General features: G+C 34.4%; 1 protein-coding gene across 2 annotated transcripts in view; it reads left to right on the top strand.

Annotated features, from left to right (window-relative positions):
• The window catches only part of LAMA2 (laminin subunit alpha 2), a 491,254-nt gene that overhangs the window by 22,108 nt on the left and 453,684 nt on the right, over nt 1-15,462 (top strand). The window lies entirely within an intron of this gene.

The raw sequence follows: 15,462 nt of genomic DNA, 5'->3' as shown, positions 1-15,462 counted from the left end.
TGCCCTGCTGGTGTTCTATCAGGTCTTAAGGGTTTCTTTGTACTAATTGTTCCTGCCTCAGGGCCTTTGCACTTACAGTACCTCTGACTGGAATAATTTCCCCCAATTTACATTTAATCTTTTTCCTCATGTTCTTTCAGTTATTATTCAGGTGCCATCTTCTTAGTGAGAACCACTCTGATAATACTATTTAAAATTGCAAACTCCTCTCCACTTCCTTGATGTATTTTTCTCCTCCATAAAATATATTGCAGCCTAACTTACTATGTATATGTTACTATTGATGCTTAATGTTGTTTACCTCACCTTCCTAAATATAATTTTCATGGGAGTGGATATATTTGTTGTTGTATTTTTTTAATTGCCATGTTCTAAGCACTTAGAATAGTGCCTGACATATGAGGCACTCAATAAATTTATGCTAAATGAATAAAGGATTAACTGAACAGTGCAAAACAATCTATGTGGTAAGAAACCTATTAAAGCTAAAAATTAAACAAAGGTAATTTTTTACCCAATGAGGTAATCCTATTGTGATATTATGATAAAATATGCTATATATTTTTTAATCTGAATTTTTCTTTAAGTCTCATACTGAATAACACCAAATAAATTTTCTCACTAATCCTTTTCCCATATTCTAAACTTCAGTCACATTTGTTATCCTGTATGACTTTACCATGTTTATAGCTTTATGTAGGAAAAGCAGGTTTTAATAAATTTAACTCTTCTATTGTAACAGAAAAGTCTAGGGCTGTAATTATTTAAATTGACATTTTGTTATTTCTTAGTGAAAAAGAAAAAGTGGGTCTAAAAAGGGGGAAAAATCTACCGTGATGCTATGTAAATAAGAGTATAGACATAGGATATATGTATTTTGATATAAAATACTGACCAGATAAATTCTAGCAACATCATGGTAATGGGAACTTTTTGGAGATACAAATCTTATTTCAAGTAGTCTCAAGCTGACTGCCTTGGGAAATGGTTCTTGAAACTAGGGAATAATAGACTTGCTTATTTAAAAACATAAATAACAATACATAAGGAAAATATCTCTTAAAAATCTGTGGGAAAAGATATGTTAAAATTTTAAAATCATACTAATAGTACTGCCTAAAATAGACTGAATGTGGGCACTTTTTCACAGCTTTCTGATGGTTTCCACACATAAAGCACAACTGCATTTCATCATGTTGGTCTATACTGTGTATTCTCTCATTTTATTCTCAGAATCTAAGTTATATATACATATATATACACACACATATATATATGTAAAATATATATATGGCTTTACTTTATGTATATATGATCTCTGATGTGCTTTATGTACATATACTTTATATATAAATATATAATATGTTAAAATTATGTATATCATTATGCCTATATATGTTTACATATTACATACACATATATTGTATTTTTTTCGAGATTGACTACATATTTAAATTATATGATAGCATGTGTGTTTTAGTTTGTAGATAATACATGTTCTCAATATGACCCCAAGTCTCTGAAATACAAAAATGGCAAGAAGGATGAGATGGGGCTAAGGAGAAAGGAGTAGATGTAATTGGGCTCAAGCTCCATTTCCTGACATACCACTTATCAGTTCATTTGCCTGTGGTAGATTGCCCCATATTTTTGCTCTTCAATTTAGTCACATGTAGAATGGAGCTAATAGTACCACTTCTTGCTGAAGAAGAGTGTTAAAAGGATAAAGTGATGTAATCTAGGCAAACAGTCTAGCATACTGCTGCACATTACATTACTGGATACTCAGTAGATATTAGATCCTAGATGCCTGCTGAAAGTAATGCTAGGGGTGCCTGGGTGGCTCAGTCAGTTAAGCATCTGCCTTCAGCTCAGGTCATGATCGTAGGGTCCTGGGATGGAGCCCCACTTTGGGCTCTCTGCTCAGTGGGAAACCTGCTTCTCCCTCTCCCTCTGTCACTCCCCCTGCTTGTGTGTACTGTCTCTCTGTCAAATAAATAAATACATAAATAAATCCTAAAAAATTAAGAAGTAATGTTAAGCAGAGAACAAATGGGCTTGAATTATAATGGGAGTTATGTCAGAAAGTAAAATGAAAGCTAGTTTAAGCCCAAAAGCAGTTTAATTACTGAAACATTTAAAGTTTCACTCGGCATATTACTTAAGAAAATTATTGTATTTAAATAAAGTAATTTATGAAAATTAATATTTAAGTAGAGAAGTCCTAAAAAGTGTCACTTGGACATTGAAACTCTTTTATGACACTTTCTGTACTATTTTGTTGTTTGATTATATCCTCTTGGTTACTTCAATATTTAATCATTAAGAAGTCATCTTATTCATTACTAGTATGCTCTTTACTTAAAATCTTTATCTGTCTGGTATTATTTTACTTATATCAACTTCAATTTGTTATTCATGGGATTTTAAAAATCTGTTTATTAAAAAAATAAAAATCTTTTGATTCATTCCAACTTTGCTGCCTCCTTCCAATTTAGCTACGGTTTTCTTATAAATACCATGTAGATGAGTTTTGACATTTTATCTAGTCTGACAGTGTCTTTTTAAAAACATTTATTTTCCATGTATATGTATATGTCTAACATGTTTATCAAAGTGAAGTATGTACACGAAAGAGCTGACAAATCCTAAGTGAAAAGCTTGGTGAATCTATGAAAGTACTGCCTAGATAAAGATAACCAGCAACCCCGAAACTACCCTCATGCCTTCTGCAAGTTCTTCTTTCCCCTCTTCCTGTAAAGATGATGAGTGTTATAACTTCTATTCAACAGTGATGCCCTTTGACCCCAGGAGTTTTCTCTCTGCATAGGATGTTAGTTGAAGATCAATAGCTTTAATACATCAAAAGCCTCTTCAGAGTTTTCTTATTTTCTCTGTTTAGTTGAGTAGAGCTTTTCAATAAATTCACCCATTTTCCCTGTATTTTCAAATGTATTGCCATGAAGTTGTGAATGATATATTGTTACTACCTTTTCAATGTATAAATGATCTGTAGTGATGCCCTTTTTCTTAATTCGGGACATTGTTTTGCAAACTTTTTTGTCCTTGACAGCTTTAATAGGTTTTTTATAATTCTATTAGTCTTTTTGAAGAGTCAATTTTTTTTTTTAGAAGACTTTATTTATTTGACAGAGATCACAAGTAGGCAGAGAGAGAGAAAGAGAGAGAGAGAGAGAGAAAGAAGCAGATTCTCTGCTGAGCAGAGAGTCTGACGCGGGACTTGATCCCAGGACCCTGAGATCATGACCTGAGCTGAAGGCAGAGGCTTAACCACTGAGCCATCCAGGTGCCCCGAGAAGTCAATTTTTGATTATTGCATTGAATATAACATTGAATTCTGCTTTAATGTATCTTTTTATCTTCTAATTTGTTTTATTTTAGATAACTTTTTTCTATCTTCTTAAGTTTCTAAATTATCGATATTTTAGACTTTCTTTTTTCTAAATACTTTTATTTAAGGGTGCATATTTGCCCATGCACATGATTTTAATTGTATAATTTAAGATTCATTGTGTTGCATTTTTCGTTATCATGGATTTTAAAATATTTTCAATTTCCATTGTCATTTCTTCTGTGACTTATGGGTTATTTAGAAGTAAAGTGCTTCATTGCCCAACTCTTGAATATCTTTCTCAGCTTTTTGTTTTTGTGTCTATTTTTTCTCTCTTAATTTTCCCATGGTCATTGTATTTTCAATTCTTTGAGACTCAGTTTTTTGAGCCTTGTTTTCATCTAGCATATATGGTCAGTAGTTTTGCACTACTGAGGATATGTTAGAATGCGGATTCTGTAGTTGTTGGCTGTGGTGTTATAAATATGTCAGTGAGTTATGTATGTCTTTGAAAATATATATTGAGACTGTTTTGTTAGGAACACACAAACTTAGGATTGGAGCTGAATTGGTCATTTCCCATATTATTGCTAGCAATAATTCTATCCTTAAGGTTGACTTTTGTAACTTCATTAGGCTTCTGTTCTGTTAGTATTAACATAATATAGTTATTTCCATCCCTCTTGATATCTTTATATTTAAGGAGTATCTTTTGTGAGCATGGTGTAGTTGAATTGTTTATTTAACCAGTTAGACAATCATTGTCTTTAAATTGGATATATAATTTATTTGTGTTTAATATTACTACAGATATTTGGGCTCAAAGTGCCATATTCCTATTTTTTTTAATTGGGGTACTTTGATGGATTATGAAAAAAGTAAGAAAGAATATTTAAGATTGGGATCATCTTGGAAAAACTGGCATGCATGAGTTTGTCAACTAAAGCAGTCCTAAACAAAGTAGGTACAATCCCAAGCAAATAACACCATGTCCTTTATGGAATCTATCCTGAAAAATATATAAATAAAATAATTTTATGATGCATTTGAAAAATGTTAATTGAACAATTGCTACTTGACACTCACTGTTTTTAGCTAGGACATCCAGCCATGAAAGAGACAGAAAACCTTGTTTTTCAGGATTTTACATTCTAATTTGAGGGTGGGGGGCTATGGTATTTTCCTGGGGTGAGAGGAGAGACATGGAAAATTAGGTATATAATTACAATAGTGAAAGTGTTATGGAACAAAAAGAGCAGGATAATATAATAGAAAGTGACAAAAGTAGCTACTTTGTGTGTTCTGTCTATGCATTTTTCAGAAAGTGATACTTGAGCTGAGAATTGAATAATAAAAAGTGCCAGTCATGAAAAAAGCTAAGGTATATATCAGGCAGGAATAAACTTGGTGTGATGAGGAATGGAAAGAAGGCCTGTGTGGCTGGAACACAGTGAACAAGAGCAAAAGTTATGAGATGATGTCCCCAAGGTATCTAGATGTAGTTAGTTCCTGGAGGGAGACGTCAGTCCTGATAATGAGTTAGATTTAATCCTGAGTGTAATAGGAGACCTAGAATGAGATTTAAGTCAGGAATAATATGATTTCATTTATCTTGATAAAAATATTATTCTGCCTGGTAAATGGAGGATGATTGCGGTGAAACACGTGGGAAGTGATGTGGCAGGTAGGAAAGCACTGAGGTGCTCTAGCTGAGAGAGAGAGACAAAGGAGACTTGGACTCTTGTGGTATAAGGAGGGATGGACAGAAGTCATAGGTTGAGATTTACAGCAGAGGTTGATATGGCCAGAGTTGATGGCATAGAGAGAGTGGGGCAGAGATGTTGACTCCTAGGACTTTGGCCTGAAGAAATATATTCTACTAAGATTGTATGGACAGAAGGAGGAGCAAGATGGGGATGCTATGTAGTAAGTAAGGGCTCTTTAACATGCTTTGTTTGAAATGTACCTTATCCCTCAAAGTGGAAACATTAAAAGAAAATTGGATTTATAAGTCTAGAGTTTAGTGGAGAGACCAGAAGTAATGATATGAATTTGGATATCCCTGGCAAGGAAATTAAACACAACACTAAGGCCTTGTTTAAGATCACCTAGAAAGAAAGTGTAGAGTTAGAAGGATGTGCTAAAATGAATCATGGGCACTTCCGATATAGAGGTGACTGGACTAGAGAGGAGAGGAAGGTAAAGTTGGAGGAGCGCAGATAAAAACCTATCAAGAATGAGGGAGTGATCAGCGGTGCTGGTGTGAGCGGGATGAGTTAAGGAACTTTGAAATTGGAAATATCAGAATATAGAAAAACAAACAAACAAACATTAAATTTCAAGGAATGACAGTCTTTTAAGAGATCCTTAATAAAAGGTGAATGACTCCAAACACAGATTTATTTTGGAAACTCCCACCACAGCAACACCTTTTAGTGTTCAGTTTATTTATTTAAATAAGCACATACTGATACTGTAATTTTTGAATTAAGGTAACAGCTAATAAAACTGTACAGAAAAAAAGTAGCATCCTTTACTTATTAGCCAGATTGTGTCTAAATATATAATTTATATGTATATGTATATGTAATATATATTCCCTGTCAAAATACCTCAGTTTTGCTTGCTTTTACAAGTATTTTAATGTGGCTTTTCAGCCAAGTGTGCTGTCAGTAGGTTATGGTAGATTAATCTCAAATTAGCTGAAACAATAAACTGAACTGAAGAAAAATTGGTCTTCTAATGTACTACAGTCAAGGAAATCCAAGTCCAAAACACTAATGAGCAGTTGCCTCTCTGCATTGGGTTATTATGATTATATTAATTTAATAAGTCAGTTTGGGAAGCAAAGATGAATAATCTTCAAAATACAGAGTAAATACTTAATTTAGCTGTCTGCCTTCATAGAGTTCACTTTTTCTGTCCGAAAATCTTACAGTAGTGGGCTGGAATATGTGATTTTCTCTGCAATACTATTTAAATACTATTTGCAGTTTTGTTGCATCCTCCTCCTCACTGCCACCTACTCTCCATTAATTCATTTCACATGCTAAGCTTTTTCATTCATCAATGTTGAGAATAATTTATTTAATTAATGGTTCTGAAACTGTGGTAATCTTTATAAAATAATAAATAGGAATATCAAGAAATGGAGTAATAAGGAAGTAAAAAGATGGGGCACCTGGGTGGCTCAGTGGGTTAAGCCTCTGCCTTCAGCTCATGATCTCAGGGTCCAGGGACAGAGCCCCGCATCGGGCTCTTTGCTCAGCAGGGAGCCTCCTCCCCCCTGCCTCTCTGCCTGCTTCTCTGTCTACTTGTGATTTCTCTCTGTCAAATAAATAAATAAATAATCTTTAAAAAAAAAAAAAAAGATTTTCCACTGATTTTAGAAACACTCGATCATTAAAACTAGCCATAAAATAAGTTCTAACCTAAGATTACCATTTACTTTATTTTTTTATAGTATGTATAATTGAGGCTTCACACAATTTTTTTCATAAATTATATGACATCCTGATGTCATGATTAGCATGGCTCCACCTGCCATTAGGGGACTTCAAGTAGCCCTGCCACCGTTTTATTAATGTAACTAGATAAATATGGGCATGTACGAGAAACAGAGAAGATATTGAGTAGGTGTGTGTCTTAGTCCATTTGGACTGCTATAACAAAAGGTTAAGACTGGGTAGCTTATAAACAACAGAAATTTATTTCTCACAGTTTTGGTGGCTTGGAAGTCCGAGACTTCTCATTGTAGCCTCATGTGGAAGAAGGGGCTAGGGAGCTCTGCGGGGTCTCTTTTCTAGGGCACCAGTTCTAATCATATGGGCTCTGACTTCATGAGTTAATCACATCCAAACTCTCCACTTCATAATGCTATCACCATGGGAATTAGGATTTCAGTGTATGAATTTGGTAGAAAGGTATGGACACAAACAGACTACAGCAGTGTGTTATTCTATTGGATTATGGAATATAGAATACCCTCTGTGATACATAGTACCCTATATATCTTTCTTTTAAGAGAACCTCCTGGGGCTTCCTAATTCATCCCTGAAGTTACCATTTTTTACATTGTGTTTTGATATGTTAGAAAAGTTCCCTTTCTGAAAGCTGTTGTTTTCATTTACATCATTGTATTCTTTGGCAATCAACATAATGTTTTTCACTTTCTTTAAGAAGAGACTCTGTGTTCCTGAGTTACGTTTCATTAAAGATTATCTTTTTTTTTTTTTTCCCCCTTAAGCTCAAGTAGTATTTAACACTTTGGACCATATTTTCCTTTACAGTTAGCCTCTCAGACAGAGGCTATGGTTCATTTTTCTTAAATTTCAGTAAAATCCACATAACATGAAATTTATCATTTTGACCATTTTTATGTTTATAGTTCATCACCACCGTCCAGCTCCGAACTTTTTTCATCTTATGTAATTGAAATTCTGACCTATTAAATAATAGCTTCCCATTTTCCCCTCCTCCCAGCCCCTGACAACCACTATCCTACTTTCAGTCTCTATGAATTTGACTACATATGTCCTATCATTGGTATCATGCAATATTTCTCTTTTTAAAAAATATTTGTCTTTTTGTAACTGGCTCTTTCATATAGCATAACATCCTCATGGTCCATTCATCTTGTAGCAAGTGTCAGAATTCCCTTCCTTTTTAGGGCTGAATAATATTTCCTTGTTGTATATACCACATTTTCTTATCCATTCATCTGTCCATGGACACTTGGGTTGCTTCCACATTTGGGGTATTGCAAATAATGCTGCTATGAACATAGGTGTATGAAAATCTATTTGAGTCTCTACTTTTATGACTTTTGGGGTATATACCCAGAACTGGAATTGCTAAATCATACCCAAGTTCCATTTGTAATTTTTTTGAGGAACTACTGTAGTTTTCCATAGTAGCTCACCATTTTACATTCCCGCCAACAGTGCATAAAGATTCCAATTTTTATGTCCCCTTGCAAAGACTTGTTATTTTCCACCCCCCTCTTTTTTTTTTTTTGATAGATGACATCCTAATGGGTGTGAGTGGCAATGGTTCAGATTTTCTTTTATAATAACTTAAGACCATATGCTGTCAGAAAGAATAGCAGTAATGAGTGCCCATGTAAAATTTGAGAATCTAGAAACATGACAGGTACAAGAATTACATTAAAGGAAGTTAAATCCTGAATAATTTTGCTCAGTTTGCTAAAATGACTCATCAACAAAAGGCCAGTGATAACTTGAAGAGTCAGGAAATACACAGTTTTACTTATTATTGGTATAAATTATGGTTTTTATAATATAAATCATGTAAATATATAGAACACTTGTGTCTAGAAATACAACACAGGTACTTTTGTCTCTAGGGATTAATTACTGGCACTTTTTGACAATCAAAAAGTGTTGTCCTGAGCACTGGGCAAAATGATTTACATGAATCATCTTTTTTTTTTTTTTTTTTTTTAACTCTGTGAGGAAGATGTTGTTACAGATGAGAACATTTTGTATCAAGGAGATTTAACAACTTAATCTGCCAAGTAATAGAGCCAGAGTCCAAATTCAGTTCTAACTGATTTCAGAGGCTGCTGTCTATACTCCAAATAGACATTCATGCAACTTAACAAACTCCTTACCTGAACCTTGCAGTAATTAAAAGCATCAGGACTTGTCTGTATATAGTATATACATTGGCATATATAATGGCATGTGTACATGCCAATAATTGTGATAATCTTACTAAAAACAAAAACACATTAATATAAGGAGTGTTAACTTTAAAAAAAATGCCACCTTTAAATTTAAGCATTTATCAAAAATACTACTAACCTCTGATATATATGTGGAGATATAACTTGAAATATTGAATTGACTCTTTAAGTGTCTGTGTTTCTGATTTTTTCAAATGTTTTGGAAGGAGTTATCACATTATTAAATGCTATTTATTGGTCATCTTAAGTACTTTTAATGAATCATACATAATTTGTGGGTCTTTGGTAAGAAAATTCTTTGGGCAATTAAAATTACAGTAGAGTAAACATTCTTCTAGAAGACTTGAGAAAAATCATCATTGATCCAACTTGGTCAAAGAGATTTCCAGAAGTTTAGATTCTTATTTCTTCACTTTTAGTATGATTCATAGACTTTCCTAAGGAAGGGCTTTTAAACTTTTCTTTGGTAATTATAGTAAAAGTCTGCCTCAGTGTGTCCATATCAATATAACTTCTTTTTGCTTTTATTTTTTTAATTTAATTTTATTTTTTCAGTGTTCCAGTATTCAGTGTTTATGCACCACACCCAGTGCTCCATGCAACTGTGCCCTCCCTAATACCCACCACCAGTGTCACCCAACCCCTCACCCTCCTCCCCTCCAAAACCCTCAGTTTGTTTCTCAGAGTCCACAGTCTCTCATGGTTTTTCTCCCCCGTCCTATTTCCCCCAATTCACTTTTCCTTTCCTTCTGCTAATGTCCTCCATGTTATTCCTTATGCTACACAAGTAAGTGAAACCATATGATAATTGACTTTCTCTGCTTGACTTACTTACTCAGCATAATCTCCTCCAGACCCGTCCATGTTGATACATAAGTTGGGTATTCATCTTTTCTGATGGAGGTGTAATATTCCCTTGTATATATGAGCCAAATCTTCTCTATCCATTGTCCGTTGAAGGGCATCTTGGCTCTTTCCACAGTTTGGCGATTGTGGACATTGCTGCTATGAACATTGGGGTACATATGGCCTTTCTTTTCACTGCATCTGTATCTTTGGAGTAAATACCCAGTAGTGCAATTGCAGGGTCATAGGGAAGCTCTATTTTTAATTTTTTAAGGAATCTCCACACTGTTTTCCAAAGTGGCTGCACCAACTTGTATTCCCACCAACAGTGTAAGAGGGTTCCCCTTTCTCCATATCCTCTCCAACACTTGTTGTTTCTTGTCTTATTAATTTTGGCCCTTCTATCTGGTGTAAGGTGGTATCTCAATGTGGTTTTGATTTGAATCTCCCTGATAGCTAGTGATGATGAACAATTTTTCATGTGTCTGTTAGCCATTTATATGTCTTCTTTGGAGAAGTGTCTGCTCATGTCTTCTGCCCATTTTTTGACATCATTATCTGCTTTTTGAGTGTTAAGTTTGAGGAGTTCTTTACAGATTTTGAAAAGCAACCCTTTGTCTGTAGGGTCATTTGTGAATATCTTCTCCCATTCTGTGGGTTGCCTCTTTGTTTTGTTGACTGTTTCCTTTGCTGTGCAGAAGCTTTTTATCTTGATGAAGTCCCAAAAGTTCATACTCACTTTTGTTTCCTTTGCCTTTGGAGACCTTTCTTGAAAGAAGTTGCTGTGGCCGATGTCGAAGAGGTTACTGCCTATGCTCTCCTCTAGGATTTTGATGGATTCCTGTCTCACATTGAGGTCTTTCATCCATTTTGAGTTTATCTTTGTATGTGGTATAAGAGAATGGTCAAGTTTCTTTCTTTTATACATAGCTGTCTAATTTTCCATATAACTTTTAAAGTACTTATTACATAAAGACATTAAATAGAATTCCATACTCTAAATTTTACAAAAAGAAACATTTCTGAAGACATAGAAAATAAATATAACATTTTAAACACAAGAAATAACACGTTTTTTATATTGTTCTCAAAGGTAAAAAATGAAAGTTAAGGTGCTAAAACAACTTGTTGGAAAAATGAAATATTACTAACTTGTTTACTCTGTATGTCAAATATCTGGGGTTTTTCAAAGTCTCATATCAATCGGAATGTTCTTAAAAACATAGAAACTTGACTAACAATTTGTGCTTGAAATGAAATTTGTACTGCAAGATTGGAGTAAAAGACATCATTTCATATTATATTATTTAAGTGTAGAAATTTATGAGTTCTTGGTAATTCCTTTACACATTTTCATTACTTTTTGAATCTATGTGGTGACTGGCACAATAGGTGCTGAATAAATAGCTGTTGAATTGATGAACAGCTTTGCTGAATTTGCCTCTTTCTTTTTTTTCTTTCTTCTTTTTTTTTTGAATTTGCCTATTTCTGAGGTTTTTTCTTTGTGTTGCTATAATACTACTTTCTTAATTAAATTATTTCCTTCCTCTATAGTTATGTAAATTATTCCTCACTCAGGAATGGGGTAAGTGGCTAATCCAACCTCCTACACTTAACTTTTCAGTAATCTAAATTTTATAAATATTCAATAAACTTAGGATGGAATGTCTTTACTTTTCCAGTAGGAGGAGCCTGTCTTGTAAAAGATTCAGTTTCAACAAAAAACACTTGTAACTTGGGTGCTGAGTTTCAGAAGTTTTTATAGATTTTGGATACTAGCCTTTTATCTGATAAGACATTTGCAAATATCTTCTCCCATTCCATCAGGTTGCCTCTTGCTATGCAAAAGCTTTTTATCTTGACGAAGTCCCAATAGTTCAGTTTTGCTTTTGTCTCTCTTGCCATAAGAGATACTGAACTCTAGGAAACAAACAGGATTGCTGGAGGGGAAATGGGTGCAAGGAGGGGTTAACTGGGTGATGAGCATTAAGGAGAGCACTTGATGGAATGAGCACTGGCTGTTATATGCAACTGATGAGTCACTAAGTTCTACCACTAAAACTAATTTAAAATAACCACTTGTATCTATTGATTACATAATATGGGGATTCTTTTTTAAGAATGCAAGTTATAGCAGATGATATTGTAAATTGTAAAAATAAGATTCTTATGTAAAGTCCTAAATTTAGCTATATTGTCAGTTTCCTAATAATCTTTGAACCTGTCAGAATACTGACCATATTGGCTAGCTTTAATTCCCTTGATTTTCATTTAAAAATCCAGTTCCAAAATAATTTGTGAACGACATTCTGCTATAAAAGTGTAATTCATCAAACATCTTTTTCTTTATCTCTTAAAATCATCACATTTTACCATTTCCAGTATGGTTTAAAATGAGTATTTTTAAATTTAATGGCTTTTCTATTGAACTTTCATATTATTTTTTTTTCATACACATCTTGGGATTTTTACCTAGATTTCATAGCAAGTATAGCTATATTTATGGATTCTTTTCTCATGAACTAACTTTTTGATTGATATTATGCTTTATTGTCTTACAAAGGTTTATTAACAGCATTAATATTTGGGTTTATTTCCTTTCATTTCTCTTCTCTCCCCCCACACCAACACCTAAGCACACATACAAATAGATACACATTTTAAAAAATTTTTATTTATATTCCAGTTAACATACAATGTAATATCAGTTTCAGATACAACATAGTGATTCAGCACTTCCCATATAACACCCAGTGCTCATCACTAGTGCACTCCTTAAGCCCCATCACCTATTTCTCCCATCTCCCCACCACCCTCCACCCATTCTGGCAACCATCAGTTTGTCCTCTATAGTTAATAGTCTGTTTCTTGGTTTACCTCTCTCTCTCTCTCTCTCTCTTTTTTTTTTCTTCTTCTTCTTTGCTTATTTGTTTTGTTTCTTAAATTCTACATATGGGTGAAATCATATGGTATTTGTTCTTCTATGACTGACTTATTTTGCTTAGCATTATCCTCTCTAGCTCCATCCATGTTGTTGCAGATGGCAAGATTTCATTTTTTTTTTTTTTGTAGCTGAGTAATATTCTAGTTTATATATATGCCACATCTTCTTTATCCTTTTGTCAGTCAATGGACATTTGAGCTCTTTCTATAGTTTGGCTATTGTTGGTAATGCTGCTATAAACATTAGGTACATGTATCTCTTTGAATTAGTATTTTTTTTCCTTTGGTTAAATATCTAACAGTACAATTGCTGGGTTGTAAGGTAGTTCTATGTTTAACTTTTTGAAGAACCTCCATACTGTTTTCTAGAGTGGTGGCATCACTTTGCATTCCCACCAACAGTGCGGGAGCGTTCCCATTCCTCCACATCCTCACCAACATTTAATGTTTCTTGTGTTGTTGATTTTAATGTTTCTTGTGTTGTTGATAGGTGTGAGGTGGTATCTCATTGTAGTTTTGATTTGTTTTTCCATGATGATGAGTGATGTTGAATATATTTTCATGTGTCAGTTCGCCATCTGTATGTCTTTATTGGAAAAATATCTGTTCATTTCTTCTGCCCATTTTGTAATTTGATTATTTGAGTTTTGGGGGGTATTGAATTTTATAAATTCTTTATATATTCTGGATACTACACATGTATTTTAAATTGGTAGCATACTGTAGATAAAGTTGTATGTCCTTTTCAACTGTGTTTTGTTAACTGGATATTATATTATGAACATCTTCCACATGTAATTATGTGGTCTTTGAAATTTAGTTATTTAAAAATTAGATCTCAGACATCTGGTCTCATAGATTATGTTTCTGCTTCCAGACCTCCTTGGAGTTGTGGACTCCCTAAAATGTAAAGGTAATATAAGGGAGACAGAACACCTAGCAGGATCTCGGGAAATACCTTCTATTTTATAGTACTTGCATGTATCATAGGAGCAAGTAATGTGCCCTTTCAAAACAAGGTATAAATCAATAATTAAATAAATTTAAAGATGTATTCTATTGTTGCATTATTTACTATCCCTTTTCTTCATTCTATCCATTACAATAATAAAACCAAACCAATCCCAAAAATTCAAAATCAAATATGCTATTGGCTGGTGAATTATAAGGATAGATGGGAGTGAAGACTTTACCCTCAATTAGAAGATACTTACTGTCTAATCTATTTTTTTTTCTGTCTCTCTCTTTCAGTTAAAAGTTTCAAAATAGATCCTCTTGCCACTTGATAGGCAGTGTTCTTTCCCTTTCAAGCTGATATGGAAACAAACAACTTATATCTTGTGTATCAGCTAGGAAATAGATGAAAGTATTGCTACTGATTATAATAACTAATATTTAATGAGTGCTTAACATGAGCTGGACATTTCTCTAGCACTTCATGGATGCTATGTTTTGTAATCCTCACAACTTTGTGATGAGTTGTATTATTATTTCTGTTGTCCAGGTGGCAAAAAAAAAAAAAAAAAAAAAAAAAAAAGAGGCATGGAAAGGTTATGAAATTTTTACAAGTTGCCAGAGCCCATTTATTGCTATACTGAGTCTGTCTTTCAACAACTGCACATAAACATCTAATGAGGCATCCCATATTGTATACCTCAGAACAGCAGTCTTGATGATTTCTCAGCCCTTAACATGCACTTTCCCAGTGACCACCACTCTTAATCCAGTTATTGAAATAAATAAATAAATATAAATAAGAGCTCTGGGAATTATCTTGGATTATTTCCCCTTCATACCTCTTATTCAAGTTCAGCAAACCTGACCTACAAAATATATCTTGAACCTGACCATTTATTATCTGCACCTCTCCCATACTATTCTAAGCCACCATCATCTTTTATTAAGACTAGAACAACCCCCTGAATAGTCTCTTTGCTTTCACATCTCTTCTCATAGCCTAACTACCAAACAGAAGCCACAATAATCTTTGAAAAATAGACATTGGATTTTTTCATCCCTCTGCTCAAAATCCTTCCATGGCTTCCTGACATACCTAGACTAATGTCCATACTCTGTGCCACACCCTGCAGAGCTTGCAGGACCTGGCCCTTTTGTACTTCCCCAACACTGTAGCTAGTCACTGTTATGCCCCAATAATGGGTCCATGATTAAAGGAGGGAGACTGATGTAAAGCGAAGGTCAAGCAAAGCTTTATTTTGCGCCAAGCATCAAGAATCTAACCGAACGTTCGGGGACGCACCTCTTACAAGAGAGGGTGACACTTCTCTGTTTTACAGTCTAGCTTTTAAGGGCAAAGGCCATGCGGTCGGGCCTGGCCATGCACAGGTGACCAATGAGATTGTAACACACCCAGGAAACTCCACGGTGATGCTAGGTGACCAATTGAGTTACAATTTACCCTAGTAGACATTTGACCCAGCCTATTACACCTTGATTGGGATTGGCGCCAAAAGGGTTCCTAAAGGGCTGGAGGGAGGGGCATACTCCTTGGTAGCCAGGGAGACAGTATGCATCCCCTCACTGATCGATGTCTCCACCTGGCCTGACCCACCCTTGTATCTGGGCTTTGTTACCTGGAGCTGGTTTCCAGGAC

This window comes from Neovison vison, chromosome 1 (assembly GCF_020171115.1).
Source record: "Neovison vison isolate M4711 chromosome 1, ASM_NN_V1, whole genome shotgun sequence".
NCBI classification, from domain to species: domain Eukaryota; kingdom Metazoa; phylum Chordata; class Mammalia; order Carnivora; family Mustelidae; genus Neogale; species Neogale vison.
Note: the sequence above shows the minus strand (reverse complement) of the source record. Positions and strands in the feature narration are given on the sequence as shown.